At 36.7% G+C, this 14,911-nt stretch overlaps 1 protein-coding gene across 2 annotated transcripts in view; it reads left to right on the plus strand.

The window, feature by feature from the left end:
- The first annotated feature begins 3,292 nt into the window (after positions 1 to 3,292).
- cntn3a.1 (contactin 3a, tandem duplicate 1) overlaps positions 3,293 to 14,911 on the plus strand; it is a 114,260-nt gene continuing 102,641 nt past the window's right edge. Inside the window, exon 1 of one of the 2 annotated variants that reach the window (XM_015967616.3) lies at positions 3,293 to 3,802. The gene's annotated coding sequence lies outside the window, so the exon portion shown is untranslated. The remainder of the gene's footprint in view (positions 3,803 to 14,911) is intronic. The other variant, XM_054745815.2, reaches the window with a different exon arrangement.

A 14,911-nucleotide genomic window follows, 5' to 3' on the forward strand; every position in this document is an offset into this window, starting at 1 on the left:
ACACACACTAGGGAAGATGGCCTCCATATATATACACTGGCGAAGATGACCACCATCTTAGAAAACCCTCCCATCCACTGCATTCCACTGTGGAGACCGTGGACCACTCCTTCCGAGGCAGACTGAGACATGCCAGATGTAAAACAGAACGCTACCGTAGTTCATCCATCCTCTCTGCAGTAAGAGTGTATAACTCCTCAGTTTAAGCTGTGCGGGCGTTATCCTGTTACACAAAAACACCAACGCAATATTAAGTATGTGATCAATGCTCGTTCAATACTAGATTTACATACCATGTCCGTGTCTCTTGCGGTATGCTGCATAGTGTTGGAACCCAAGTTGTTCTTTTTTTATTCGTGATTTTTAGCGGTCAAAGGTTACAATATTAGAGTACTGTCTATGTGTATATACATGTACCTTTATTATTATTTATCTTCAAATTATTCTCTTAAGTGGTGTGCTGCTGTAGCAAGTGAATTTCTGTGCTGTGGGATCAATAAGGTGTATTCTATTCTATATATATTTATATATAAATATACACGAGCCTAACCTATTTGCAATTTTTGGACTGAACTGAATTGAAAAACTCAGGTCAGATGCTTTTGAAACACATCCAGTGTCATCACAAGATCTTGAAGATGGTAAAAACTGCTGCCACCTAGCAGCTGGAGTTTGAATTGCACTGGACAAAAGAAATAAAGTAAATGTCTGCATGACAATCCTCAATAAAATATCTATACGCTGATTTTATGTATCGACTCAGTGTCTGAACATGAAATATTGCAATATTTTAGTGTGTCATTTTTTTCTTACATCCCTACTTATATTAATGAAAGATCGGTAAATATCGGTTATCGGATATAATAGTGATATTAATATTGGATATAAATATCAGCCTACATTTTCACATCAATGTATCCCCAGAAATAATATTTGTATAAAACTAAATGGTTTAGTTGTTCTGTTTAATGCAACATAATGTGAAATGTTGAAACAGTCAGAAACATGACTACATTTGTGAAACTTTTTTTTAATTAAATTGTATTTCTAAATCTTAGCTAAAAATAATCTGAAGTTCATTTACATTTGTACAGATAAAACACAGAAACCACAGTCTCCCTTTTCCTGGGCCCAGAGACTGGACCCTGACAAGTCTTTCTGACACTTGTCAGTGCTGACAAGTTGTTCATTTCAGCATCGCCTTTTCTGCTTCGGGACTTTTGTATTTCAAGTAATTTAATGACACATTGGTGAAGATGAAAGCTGGCACAGTTAGACATATTTTTTTTCTAGAGCAGAGAAGAAAGTTTTCCTTTCACTAAAGATGATTTTTCTGTATAACGATGGTAAACCTGCCCTCCAGTCTCAGACAGTAAAGAAAAGAATTAAAAAGGTATTCAACACCAATCCAGGCTCAGATATTTCTACTTAAGGAGACTATACCGCTAAGCATTTCTCGCAGCTTTAATATTCCATTATTAGCTGTATGTGTGTAAGAATTAGGAATATTAAATGTTTATTTAGTGTGTTAATCCAAATGTTTTTCTCCCTTTTTGCCTTTCCAGAGCCTAGCAGCAGGGCATTCATTAACTTCTTCAGTAATTATCACTCTACCGTTGGCTTCAACACAGTAGATTCCCTTAAATCCCTCTCCATATTATGAGTGGATTTAAAAAGATGATCACAAACAAGTTTTGGCTGTTTAAACATAATGAGGTTGAAGTCAGACTTGTGCTGTTTTACAAGCGATGATGGAAAACATTTGCATGATCAACTGACAGAGATTATATCCTGGAAAACTCTGTCTTGTTTACTTATTTATTCATGTATTTTGGTGCAAATGGCTGAAAGTGGCTTTTATTTGCACCACCATCTTTATAACATTATCTAAAATAATAAATATTCATAATTTCATTCTGTATTTGGCGCTGAAGGTTTTTTTTGGTCAACACAATCAGCACTTTTTAAAGATGCTAATGCTGAAAATCTCTTTAAAATAATTTTCCATCTATATGCAGTATTTTTGTTTTGTGTTTTCAGTGAAACATGGGTGCTCAACGTGGGGATGGGTGTCTGCTTGAGGGCATTTCTAGTGTGGAAAAGCTCTGGATCAAACCAAAGACCTTTCTGTTGGTGCATAATCACAACTATCAGCTGCAGTACTTCAAGTTTACAGTTTTTTCCCCCCAACGGTTTGGGCAAAACACACACTTATGCTACTAATGTTAAAATGTTTCTTTGCATTTTAGTTTTAACATTGTTAGAATGCAGATGTACCTGGACACATGATTTAGGGTTTTTCTGGTTGTGTCACTTTGCAGGATATAAATGTCAAAAAGTGGGATTTACACAATTTCTACATGATGAACATTGCTCAGATGAAAATAACCCATTTAGGACAATTTTAGTAATCTATGGGGCAATGTTGTATCGAACCTATTTAAAAGCAGGGTTGGGTTATCTAGCACACAGGAGGATAATTTCTATACAAACCAGGTTAATTTGATCAGTGTTTTAGAATAAGGGTACAAATTACCAGGTTAAAAGGAAGTAATTGCAACTGTTATTTTAGGGTTAGAAATACTTATTTGAAATATTTTCTGCAATGAACAAGTGGATTAAAAATGAAGCACACAATTACAAAAATTATCAGCAAAATTTTGAAAAAATTACTTTAAAAGTCATATGCAATATTTTAAATTATTAATAAAAATATGAAACGTATCACATTTTGGATAAAAACCCTAAAATCACCCAAAAATAAAGAAATGACCTGGACCTGACATTATGTAAAGCTGCTTAACCAATCAGCATGAGTTGGAACATAAACCAGAGGTGATGAAAGTTTAAACTGTTACCAATTTTAAAACTCCTAATGAGCAGATCAGCAGTTTGATCATCAATCTGTGCCACTTTAATATGAATGTATCTTGGGGAGTATAAGAATCTCTAAATATCAACTGATGAAACAAAAAATAATCATCTAATGACTCATTAATGCTTTTTTTAAACCTGTTTCAGTGATTCATCATTTTTAATGAAAGACCCTGACTGGCTGCTTCCATCTTATTAGCTGTTTTACACAATTACTAAGTCATTAAAGAATATTTAGTTATGATTTAGTTCTTATGGCCTCTATTGTTGTTGTTTTTAAATAAATGAAACATACGTTATTGTTTATATAATTTACTTAATTTAGACGCAAATGATGTCTTTTTGTCGTGACATCTTGAGAGAAGTAAATGAGACTTTGTGGTTTGTGGCACCACAGGAGGATGCTTTATGGTCCCTCCTGTGGACCCACCTCTGATGTCCCGCGTGCTGATTCTCGTTGCTGCCACGCGCTGATTCTTTTTACGCACCCCGTGGAGGAGATTCGCTCTCGGACTGGAGACTGTATCTCTCCCCCTCTGAAATGAGTGACCATAGTTCACATTGCTGCGTATAAAACGGCAGAAGTCGTCATTAGAAGCCCCCCTGTACCGGGTTTGGTTTGTGTGCACCTGCCTGCGGGCGGAGGGAGAACGGGACCACAGCACTGCGCTGCGCTGCGCATCGTCGGGAGGGTTTTAGGAGAACGGGGATGGAGGAAGAACACTTCAGCTTGTAGAGTTCAGACGGGAGGGGAGTTCGGGACCGTTTCTATCCGCACTTTCGAGAGACCGAACTTCACTGTTGCTCCGGACTCGACGCTTCCAGGTCTAGCTGGGCTCCTAAAGGCTCGAGGAGATGCGAAATGTTCTGTACCATGGATATACCCAAAGAGATAGACACCATCAAACACCGCTGGAGATGCACTCAGGTGAATATGCCTGCTCTGTTGGTATTATTATCACGTTTATCTTCCAGACAACTTGCACCTCAATTCCACATTGTTTCAACATCAACCATCTTAATAACTACTGTTATAATAAACAATACGCATGTAAGGTCTTTCAATTCATCAGCATCGTGTAACAGGTTCTTCAGGTCCCTGCTGAGCTGTGCCACAATTTCTCATTAGAAATAATTTCAGCGTGGTCTTAATTGCTGTGGCCATCATTTAAACCGTGCAGCTTATCGTGAGAGGGCACAAACCCACCTAAGACTTCCTCATTTAAAACCTCAGGCAGAACTCATTGTTGTGTGTGAGCCACTGGGGAGACTCGATTCACTCCAGCCTCATCATCTCCTCTTTTCTTTGATTGCACCCAGCTTGACTGGCTCAGATTGTCCAACGTCTGTTTGATTCTCTGGAAGTGGCTATCCTTATGAAATCCAACTTGTCTGAAACAGAGGATACGAATCATGCAAGTGAGAGTGCTAAAACCAGCTAATATTTACATTTTTTGTTTTACTGCTGCCCTTTATTGATTTATTTTGCTGGCTTTCAAATAACAAGCTGCATAATTCTTAAAAATAATAATAAAAAATAAAAAAACTGCTGCAAAAAGTGAAATTGCCTCAGCTATAGCCTATACTCACAAGAGCAGTTTTAGCATTTGTATTAGAGTAGTGGAGCTACAGAACGGATCTTTCGGGAAGTCTTTTGGTGGATGGACATGTTTTAGATGATGCCACTTGCTCATAGAGAAGTGGAGGGTGAACTTGGAGTTCATAGCACCCCTGATCTGCATGAGGAGAGGAATAACGGTGCATTGAATGGCTGAAGCAGAACAAGTGTAATGCATTAGATGGTGAGGAAAAAAGATGTTATGGCAGCATTGGTGTTAGAGTGATCCATCTAGAAGAGAAGCACTGATTCTGGTTTAAGAGGTCAGTTACTTTCATCAAACTAAATATAACAGGCTATTATTAAAATGCATAGCTCTGTGTGGGATGAGAAACATATTAACCGTTTACATTTGGACATGTCTAAAACACAGTTAAACCATAGAAACAAATAAAAATATAGCAAATTTTCTACTTGTTCAATAAGTAACAAAACATGAACAGTGCTGCTATAAAAGGAGAGCTGCTGTGGGAGCATAAATGGCCAAATGTTTTTCCGGAGTGTTGGAGAACCGAATGATGAAATGTTACAGGATTTTACGGTGCAGAGTGGGGGGTCATGGTTTAAAATAATGACGAGGCATGTGGCACCACTGTGTTTTTCCCTCAATCTGCCATTTCAACTAAAAACTATAATAAAAAGTGAAATACAAACCAGAAAAGGAAATTAATTAATTAATTTATTTTTTATTTTACTTATTTTTTTCAGGAGGATAAACTACTTGAGATGTAACATCTCATTTTCGAGCAGGTCCTCCTTCAACATAACCAATAAAGAATACGACGGCAGAGTTAATTATTCACAGTAGACTTAAAATAAACTGATATAACAATAACAAATAAATTCAGAAATAAAAGAAAATAAATAAAAGATATAAATAAAAATTTTACTGCTGCGAGTCACTCCAAGCAAAAAAGGGTATTGAACTAACATCATATAGGAACGCGAAATAAACTTACATCCAAATTAATTGAGAATAATTGGCAATAAAAAGCAGTGATGCAGCAAACAAATACATAGATTCATCATTACACAGTTGGAGCAAAGCAGTCACAGATCAGCTTCATAAACATAAACAGTGCAACTAAATTGACGAAGTGATGAGATGGACCTTAATTCAGTAGGTAACTTATTCCAGTCCTGAGGAGCTTTAACGCTAAAGGCGAATCCCCCCACCTCCTTTTTAAACCAAGGAACAACAAATGATGGATGATCGGTTAGACGAGTGGAATACAAGGAATCAATGGGAACCAACAAAACTTTCAGATGAGATGGAAAATCAAATTAGATACATTTAAAAATAAATTTCAACCAATGAAAATTAACATCTAGCTTTTAAGGGCAACCAAGCAAGAAGTTCATACATATAACAGTGATGAGTATTGAAAGGACACTGTAAAACTAAAATGGTGTACACACTTTATTCTTTCTACTCTTTCAGAATGGAAACATTTCTTTTGCTTTCCACCAGAATTGGGATCCTTCATGTCTAAATAGTCAAATTAAATGTTAAGATTTCTTCCTGAAGGAGAAAAATCAGTACTTCTCTTTGTCCATACTGCCCACCAAGTTCCACCACAGTCAGCCTGTTAGTGTTTGTGTCATCTTTCCCGCAGATGAGCAAAACACAAATGGCATTGAAGACATGTCGTGGAGAAAATTACCACCACAAAACGCAAATCTCTCACTGTTGAGTTAGAGTTTCCATGGAGATCTCTGAAGATGAAAGAAGGTCATAACATGTTGGTAGAAAAATTCTGTCCAAAGCAAAGTCAAAATGTTTCAACTGAAACCGAAGTTTCACTTTATTACAAATGCCCCTTTGTTTTCCTGTGTGGCATTTATTTGTATGAACTAAACAAGGAAGAATCTAAGTACTCCACTCAACCCATTCTCTATAGAAAACTAGAATGTGGTCTAACACCACCTGACTTTAGACAGAGGCTGTTTTGGCTACTTTTTAACCTAATTTAATAATGCACGCTCTCAGCCTGTCTCAGTTTAAACTTCTAAATGTTGCCCTCTTGAGCAGGTCTAGACTGCATGTTGACAGTTGGAGGTTGTGCAGCAGTGTGCTTACGTGCACTTTTTCTTTTTTCTCAGACTCAGATGATTTAAAACACACAGCAGGGGTTCAAGCATCACTAATTGCTCTTGATGTAGCTTTAGTGGGTGATCATTAGTCATATCAGCTTGACTCTGAGCTTACAAACTAAACTAGTGAAACAATTCACTGTGTTCATGTTTTATTATAATTGTGTATTTGAAGAAACAACTATCAGACTCTTGGGTAATGTTAGACTGGTTTAAAGTCCAGGTGCCTCATGAGAGTGATTCATAGCCGTGACATTGTCTTTCATCCAGAAAAATAACCCTACATTTCTATTTTTCTTCAGAGCACTTCAGCATATAACTTGATTGTATAAATGAGTGTGCTGGTTGACATTTAATCGGACAATTAACTGAGCTTTAGCAGATTTTCAGAGCCTTTTGAACTTTTTTTGACATATTCATCTTGGAGCAAACACGTGAGCTGGAGGAACCTCTCGATGCAGTTCAGTTGGTCTTTTCACAGGGGAGATTGGGATGAGCACTTTGGTGGAGGCCCCTGGTGTGGGCTGGAGAAATGAAGGTGCTGGCATGTGTTATGTCATGCCTGGGGCTTGTGTGCTTAGATCAAAACACTATTAGTCTCTTTGTCTTGTGCCACCACTTGAGTTAGACTCTTGGCTGTGAAATTTGTTGGCACTGCCTCGACTACCCTGGTGTTCCATTTGTGGAGAAGGGGGAGGAAAAATGCCTGCAAAATAAACCTTCGGCTTAACAAAGTTTTGAGTTAGTGAATTATGTGCACATAGATACTTGGAAGAAATATTGAGAGTAAGGAACTCGAAGCTATTATCATGAAACCACAGAGGAGTTCAATATTTTTAAAATAAGCACCAGTGTCAGTTGGTAATTAGACAAACTGCAGCATGCTTTGCTTCCTGATTTAAGTATACTAAGCGTAAAGGCGTACTTTGTAACCTTTTCATATTTTAAAATCATTTTCAATCTTGAGCCAGTATGTGCTAAAACGACCCTTTACAGGGTTAATGAAATGTCACTACCACCACCGCCATCCGTGGCCAGAATGCTGCATTTGCAACTTCAAAGTGCCGGTCCGGATTGTTGGACTTGGAGTTGACATACCTGGTGCTGCAGTCTGCTTCCAGCATGTTTTCCGCATGTTTTAGATCATGAACACAGCTGTTTTGTTTAATTTAGTGAAGAATCACTGCTTTCGACACTAATAAAGGCTGGGGAGACATTTCAGCTGTTAGATCAAGTTGTTTAAAAGATGGACGCAGAGTGAGGAGATATGTTTCACTTTTGGTTATATTAATTGGACACTAGGGGGTGCTACAAGCAAGGCAAAACTGCCTAGTCTTTCTTTAAATTGTCGAGATGTTCAGAGGTTTTTGTGAATTGTTTTGTTGTTTTCTTAAGTTTTAGATTTTTTCAGTGTTTTTCTCTTTTACCTTCTTCATGGTTACTTCTGTCCTGCCATTTGTGTATATTATTCATCAGATTTTATTAATCTACCTTTCATTTATTCTGTCCATCTTTTGTTCCAACAATACCACCTGCTGACATAAATTGGTAATTATGCCCCCCCCCCCCCCCCCGAAAATGTGATCTCAGTTGTATGTTTTATATAAAAACTTATTTTTATGACAAAGATCACTGGCGATCAAATTATTTTATATACTGTACTACACTCGTGGATAGAGTACTGGTCAAAATGACAATTACCCATCTGGTGTTTTTGGTGCCTGATGCTCTTATTTCAACAGGTTCACCACAACATTTCCAGTTGTGGCTACAAAAGACATGTATTGATTCCCAACTCAATAAGTAATCACGTTTAGCAATCTGGATTTCAATATAATTTACTTTTAGATCATGATCAAGCAGTTCTAACTGAAAAATGTAAGAATCCATTTTTCTGAACAGAGGCCTTTCAGAAAACTGTCCAGAACAAGTAAAATAGTAAATAGTTAAAACATTTACACAGAAACACACCTCACATTTGCCAAAAAGTAAAGATTGCTTCAACGTTATATGTGCGTTAAATCAAAACATAGAAGATCAGGAAGAAATATCCCATTTCATTCTACTAGCCTCAAACATCAAATAAATTTTGAATAACCGGAGACACTTGAATCTGTGAGATGAGCCACGCGTGCAGCAAAACACTGATCCAGCTCGTGTCTGCAGATCAAGGGAAGTCACAGCACAGGTGATTAAAAATGTAGGCTTGTATTCTATTTTTTCCTGGTTTTGTCTTGTTCCTGCAGAGTGTGGGAGTCGGCAGTCATTCATGATTCAAAGCATGGGGTCTAGGTCTCTGTTTGGCGTGTGTGTGTGTGTGTGTGTGTGTGTGTGTGTGTGTGTGTGTGTGTGTGTGTGTGTGTGTGTGTGTGTGGTGGTAATTTTATCTTCATCTAGATTTTTTAACCAAAAGAGGGGCTGACAGGCACTTCTATTAATGCATTTTTGAGCCCAGAAAAATTTATGGCATCTGAAAGATGGGGTGTAGTGAAGAGAGGTCAAACCAGCTGACAACACTGTCAGCGTATGTGTCTGAATAAACTACAACTTGTGCTTTATCAAGTCCAGCTGTGGCTGTCATAGGACGGCAGGACTGCAGGTATCACTCAGACAACTCCCAGAGCTTTGTCAAAAGCAGATGTATTATAGATAAACAAAAATATCATTTTAGATTGTGAGAAAAACGTCCGACACCTAAACATGCTGATTATTTAGTTTATGACTGCAACCAGACTGGGGCTGGAGACTAGCAATACTCCACCTTCAGAACAACAAACAGCTCCTCCTCCAGCTCCCCTCACTTCAGCACCTTGGACAGAGGCTTGTCAGAAAGTGTATCTGCCCTCCTCCCTTCCCACAGCAGCACAGCTGATGGAGATCAGCCCTGATTACATTTTAGCTTTTATTAACATATTGCCCACATCTCTCTTATGTTACGCCATACTTCTTTTCACATGTACAAGTCATAACACTGTCTGATTAGATGAATTACAGCCATGCACAGAAGTTTAGTTTTAAATTGTATCCTGAAAGAGACAGAAAGTAAAATAAGTTAAATAAATGCAGCTGTCTTGTGACTCACTATAAATGTGAATGCAAATTAAGAAACAAGAACATCAAACCAAAAAGGGCTTTGAATCATTTGAGTACATTTGAGTCCATGGGACCAAGTGTACTCTTTCTCAGAGTTCATTCTACTCTGCTTGAGTTAACTTTACTGAAAACTTACTTCATTTTGCTGCATAGAATTATTATTATTTTTCGGTTCATAATGATATCTCAAGTTTTTGTAAAAAAAAAAAATCCAGGACTACTAAAACAGCAGATGAATAGTCCAGTGATCAGATTCCAGTGATCAGAGAATAAACTTAATCACGAATGCAGTTGGGCCATAACAAAATCTAAATCCAGAAAGTAAACTAAGAATCTCAGATTTTGGCTGTATATTAAATCACTTATTGCAATATCAAAGAGTAATATTTTCAATGATACAGCAGTAATTTATGCATTCAGCAGCCCACGTTATGCTCATAGACTGGTGCTTTTGGCTCATGGGGGTTTCTCTGAAGCCTTATTTTCCTTTGTTTTACAAAATTGCAGAAGCCTTTGTCAGTTTTGTGTGAAACTAACAAAAGCAGCCATGATTGACCAAAAATGGCTGCAGCCTGTTCATTTATTGAGATGTGCTGAGCTATTTACTAGACAGGTATGAGGCACATTACTAACGACACAACTGATAAAGGATTTCTTACCCTGTCGTGTTTTATCCCACCCCTACTGTAGCTGCAGACTTTTATCAATGACAAGCCAGCTGTGCAGCAAACATATGGTCTCTAACCGATCCGTGGAACTGAAAAAAATCAGCATGAAGAAAAGCTGAGAAAACAAATGAAGAAGTAATATTTATATTTCTGTGACTGAAACAAGGCATAGCAGCAGATAGTGTGTTTGATAAATGGGAGCATTTGGTGGATTAAGAGACGCATGGACTGATGGGTCAGACTGGGCTACCGTTAGAGCGTCTTTCATTCTAAATCAATAAGTTGTGCTAAAATCTGCATCACAGTCCCTGCTCATCTAACAAATGTAGAACATTGCTTCTTTTCTTTAACCTAATTAATACATCAAGCAGCATCAACACAAAAGACAGACTGCAAATATAAAGTCTCTGTCTCTAATTATCATATGTTGCACTATACCAGAATACCTGATTTATTAATTACACCTTTTGCTGTTTGACAATGTTTTACAAGCTTATTTGAATACATTTATAAATGTTTTAAACAAGACAACATGTGAAAGTGCTGTTTAATTTTGTAGGTAATTATTTGAAGTTGTTTTGAACAAAAGTTTTAATAGTAGGTTGAAGAAATGACCTTCAGTATGTTGTTTTTACTTTAGTTATTTGCACAACTTATTTTTAAATCCCGTTACGATAATAAATTAATGGTCTAGCATTCTTTAAAGGTGTGGTTCACTGAGAAGAACATTTAGAAATGATTATTTGTGATTAGAATGGGTCCCTCTGAGTTTTTCATGCAGGGTTAGCATGTTGAAACACTAGGATTTTAAAAGCCTGTCAGAGCTACGTCAAACGAGCGCTTAGACTCATCCATACTTGCTCACAACAGGGAAGGCTGTTGTTGTTTCAGTGTCCAGAATCAGCGGAGGATTACTCTTCTAGTAGAAGCTAACTGTTTGCATTAGCAACTCAACCACACAGCAGAAGCTCCTCCAGACTTCAGTTAGTGTTAAGTTGCGTTGCTGTTATTCAATCTGAGGTGAGATGTCCAACTATCAGGAAAATGGACTCCTAATTCTTTAAGAACCAATGGATGGCCATTAGGGTAAAAAAAATCCTTGGATGCGCAATTTTTGAACAAGTACTTTGTCAGATCTTTCAATCTCCAGCACAATGAAAAGCACATCAGATTCCTTTTCATCACTGGCAATGACTGAAGAGGTAAATGTGTGAAGCAACAATGTTTATGAATGGTGAAAGTTTTGTAACTGCTTGTTACAAATCAGTAAATGCATTTTGTCCTCACTGGCTCCTGTAGAAAGATACATGTCATCTAATACGGCGTCGGCCAGTGTCTTAGACCCGCTCCCATGTATTTTATACCTGATTTTTATGGTTATATGTTACAAATCTGTCAATATTTTTCAACAACTGGTCATCATTTCATTCATTTTCAACAACATTTTGATGGATGATTCCACAGATTAATGGTGAAAACTACACATTGTCTCTTTAATGGAATGCACAATAGTTACCAACTTGACATTTTTCCAAACAGTAGACAAAAGTGTTAAAAAGTTAAAAAGTGTTATGCCTGATCTGTGTGTGGTGATTGGCTTTCAGCTACTACCACATGCAGTTGTAGTGCACCATTTTTAAAGCTGAATTGAGTCAAAGCTGTTTCTGTATTTTTCTTTGGCCTTTCTGAATTGGTTCATTAGGCTTTCCACTAACCAAAAGAGCTAAACCATCATTACCTTTGATTAATGATGCAATAATTACCCATCAGGCCCAAATCATGTTGAATATGACAACCAAGGCTTTATTTAGTCTTTAAGACACTTAAATGATTTAAGTCAATAATACATTGCACTCATTTCAGCTTCAGTCTTTTTGTCCAGAAGCATTGTCATTGTTCCTTTTTGCAAGTATTCCGACAGAAAATGCAGTGGACAGTTTTCAGTCAGTTCTTCTGTAAGATAGTCACTTTAATGGTTCTCCAACATAATCCATGACCCAGTGATTTGGTCTTCCACTCTTCAGAAAAAAATTCTATTTGATGCAGAACTGAATAATGAATTCAGAGAAAGATTGCGTTTGCAATATAGACAAAATAATATTGTACGGTTGAGGTTTTTAAACTCAAGAGTCAGGATCCCAAAGATCTAATTTTGAGGGTTTTTTTTTGGCTAAACACTCACATGTAGTAACAAAGCTGATTCATCGCTTGAATTAAGACACTTTTACACTTTGTCTACAAATGGCCTTTATTAAGTGACTTTAAAAGATTTCAAAAAGAAAATCTTTTAAAAAGTGTTGTCAAAAAACCTGATTGAACATTTTTTTCTGGACATTTGTACAAAGAAAATCTGTTCCACTTTACAAGATCACACTTTTTATGGAAGTCTATGGGTCTTTATTACAAAACCAAAACATATCGCCACACTTTTACAAGATCACACTTTTTTTGGAAGTCTATGGGTCTTTATTACAAAACCAAAACATATCGCCACACTTTTACAAGATCACACTTTTTTTGGAAGTCTATGGGGTCTTTATTACAAAACCAAAACATATCGCCACACATTTAAGCAAATTCTTTGAGGACAAAATTCAAACCTGGAAATCTTCCATGAATCAAAAACAAGATAATGGCATTTCATGCAGAATGATAAAAAAGATAATGGGGAGTAAAGGATGTACATTTAAATTAGAAAAAAAATTACTGATCTGACTGTTAAGAAGATCTTCTGACTAGTAAAGATACACAATCAGGCACTGATAATATTGAGGTAAGGTTCTTGAAGTTAGCAGCAGACTTTATTGTTTCCCCGCTCTCATATATAATTAATTTAAGTTTGGAGCAAAGTGTATTTCCTTCACAATGGAAAAAGGCAAAAATTATTCCGCTTATTAAAAACAATAAAGAGCCATTTTCAGGTCAAAATAGTAGACCAATCAGTCTATTACCTGTCTTGAGTAAAATCATGGAGAGGGTAGTTTATGAACAAATTCAGAGTTATTTCTTGGTGAACGGGTTAAATACAACATATCAACATGCATATAAAAGGGAACACACTACCACCACAGCAGTAACTCAGATAACAGATGATTGGTTGCAAGAAATTGACAATAAAAACCTAGTTGGAAATGTGCTGCTTGATTTAAGGGCAGCTTTTGATGTTTTAGACCATAACATGCTTCTTAAATAGTTGAGGTGATATGGATTGGAACCTTATGTAAAACTGATTGACAGTTATCTCTGTGATCAAGAGCATACAGTTTTTTTTAATGGCAGCTACTCTGAGACTGAAAGGATGTGTTGTGAAGTGCCCCGAGGTAGTTGTTTAGGACCTTTGTTGTTTTCCATTTTTACGAATGACTTTGCTATGGTGTTGGATCGTGCCACAATGGCAATTTATGCAGATGATATTACATTATACGCACCAGCAAAAATAGTATTACAACTTAATACTGTTCTAAATAATGAACTAGAATCTGTTAAAAGATGGATCACAGCAAACAATTTGATAATAAACACAAATAAGACTAAATGTATGGTAATAGGATCTAGACACTCTTTAAAAACGAATCCACTCTTAAGCTTGACCTTAGATGGTACTATTATTGAACAGACTGGTGAGTTTAAGTTATTGGGTGTTATTGCTGATAATAAACTATCCTGGGTGAATCAAATTAACTACCTGTTGAAAAAAATGGGAAGAAGTATGGCTATTATCAGATGTTGTAGGAAATTAATTCCATTTCACTTAATTAAGAAACTAGTTCAGTCACTGGTGCATTCACACTTAGATTATGCCTCTGTGGTTTGGTCCAACAACAATGAAAATTGTCTAGACAAGTTACAAATTGTACAAAATAAGGCAGCGCACATGGTATTGGGGAGTCCGTACAGAACCAGTGTAAATCTGTTACACAATAAGTTGTCCTGGCTAAAAGTAAGAGAGAGATTGGAGTTTTCATTAACAATGTTTATTAGAAATATCATTACGACAAAAACTCCAAATGTAATTCATTCCACCTTGTCTTTTTTCGCAGATAAACATGATTATTCCACAAGACAAAGTATGCATGGATGATGTGTGTTACCTACGTGCAGAACAATTAAAATGCAGACAACTGGTCTATCGTGCAATGGTGCTATGGAATGCACTACCAGGATTTCTGTTGAGGGAAATTGATCAAAATTGTTTTCAGAAAAAACTCCAAATATTTTTATTTTCCCAAAGATAATGTCAAGCTAAACATCTTCTGAAGTGAGCTGTATTTTAAATTTTAAGGATGTATTTTGTTATGTTTGGGCTTTTGAGAATTGAATTGTGATTTTTCTACACTGCAATATTATGTTGAAATTAGTTGTGTGTGTGTGTGTGTGTGTGTGTGTGTGTGTGTGTGTGTGTGTGTGTGTGTGTGTGTGTGTGTGTGTGTGTGTGTGTATTGTCATGTATGAATGATGTGCACAATATGTGTATATATATATAAATTGTAATGACTGTATGAGATGACTCCCCATGAAGAATAGTGGCTGTATGTCAGCAGCTAATGGGGATCTTAATAAACAA

Source organism: Nothobranchius furzeri, chromosome 15 (assembly GCF_043380555.1).
Source record: "Nothobranchius furzeri strain GRZ-AD chromosome 15, NfurGRZ-RIMD1, whole genome shotgun sequence".
Taxonomy (NCBI): Eukaryota; Metazoa; Chordata; class Actinopteri; order Cyprinodontiformes; family Nothobranchiidae; genus Nothobranchius; species Nothobranchius furzeri.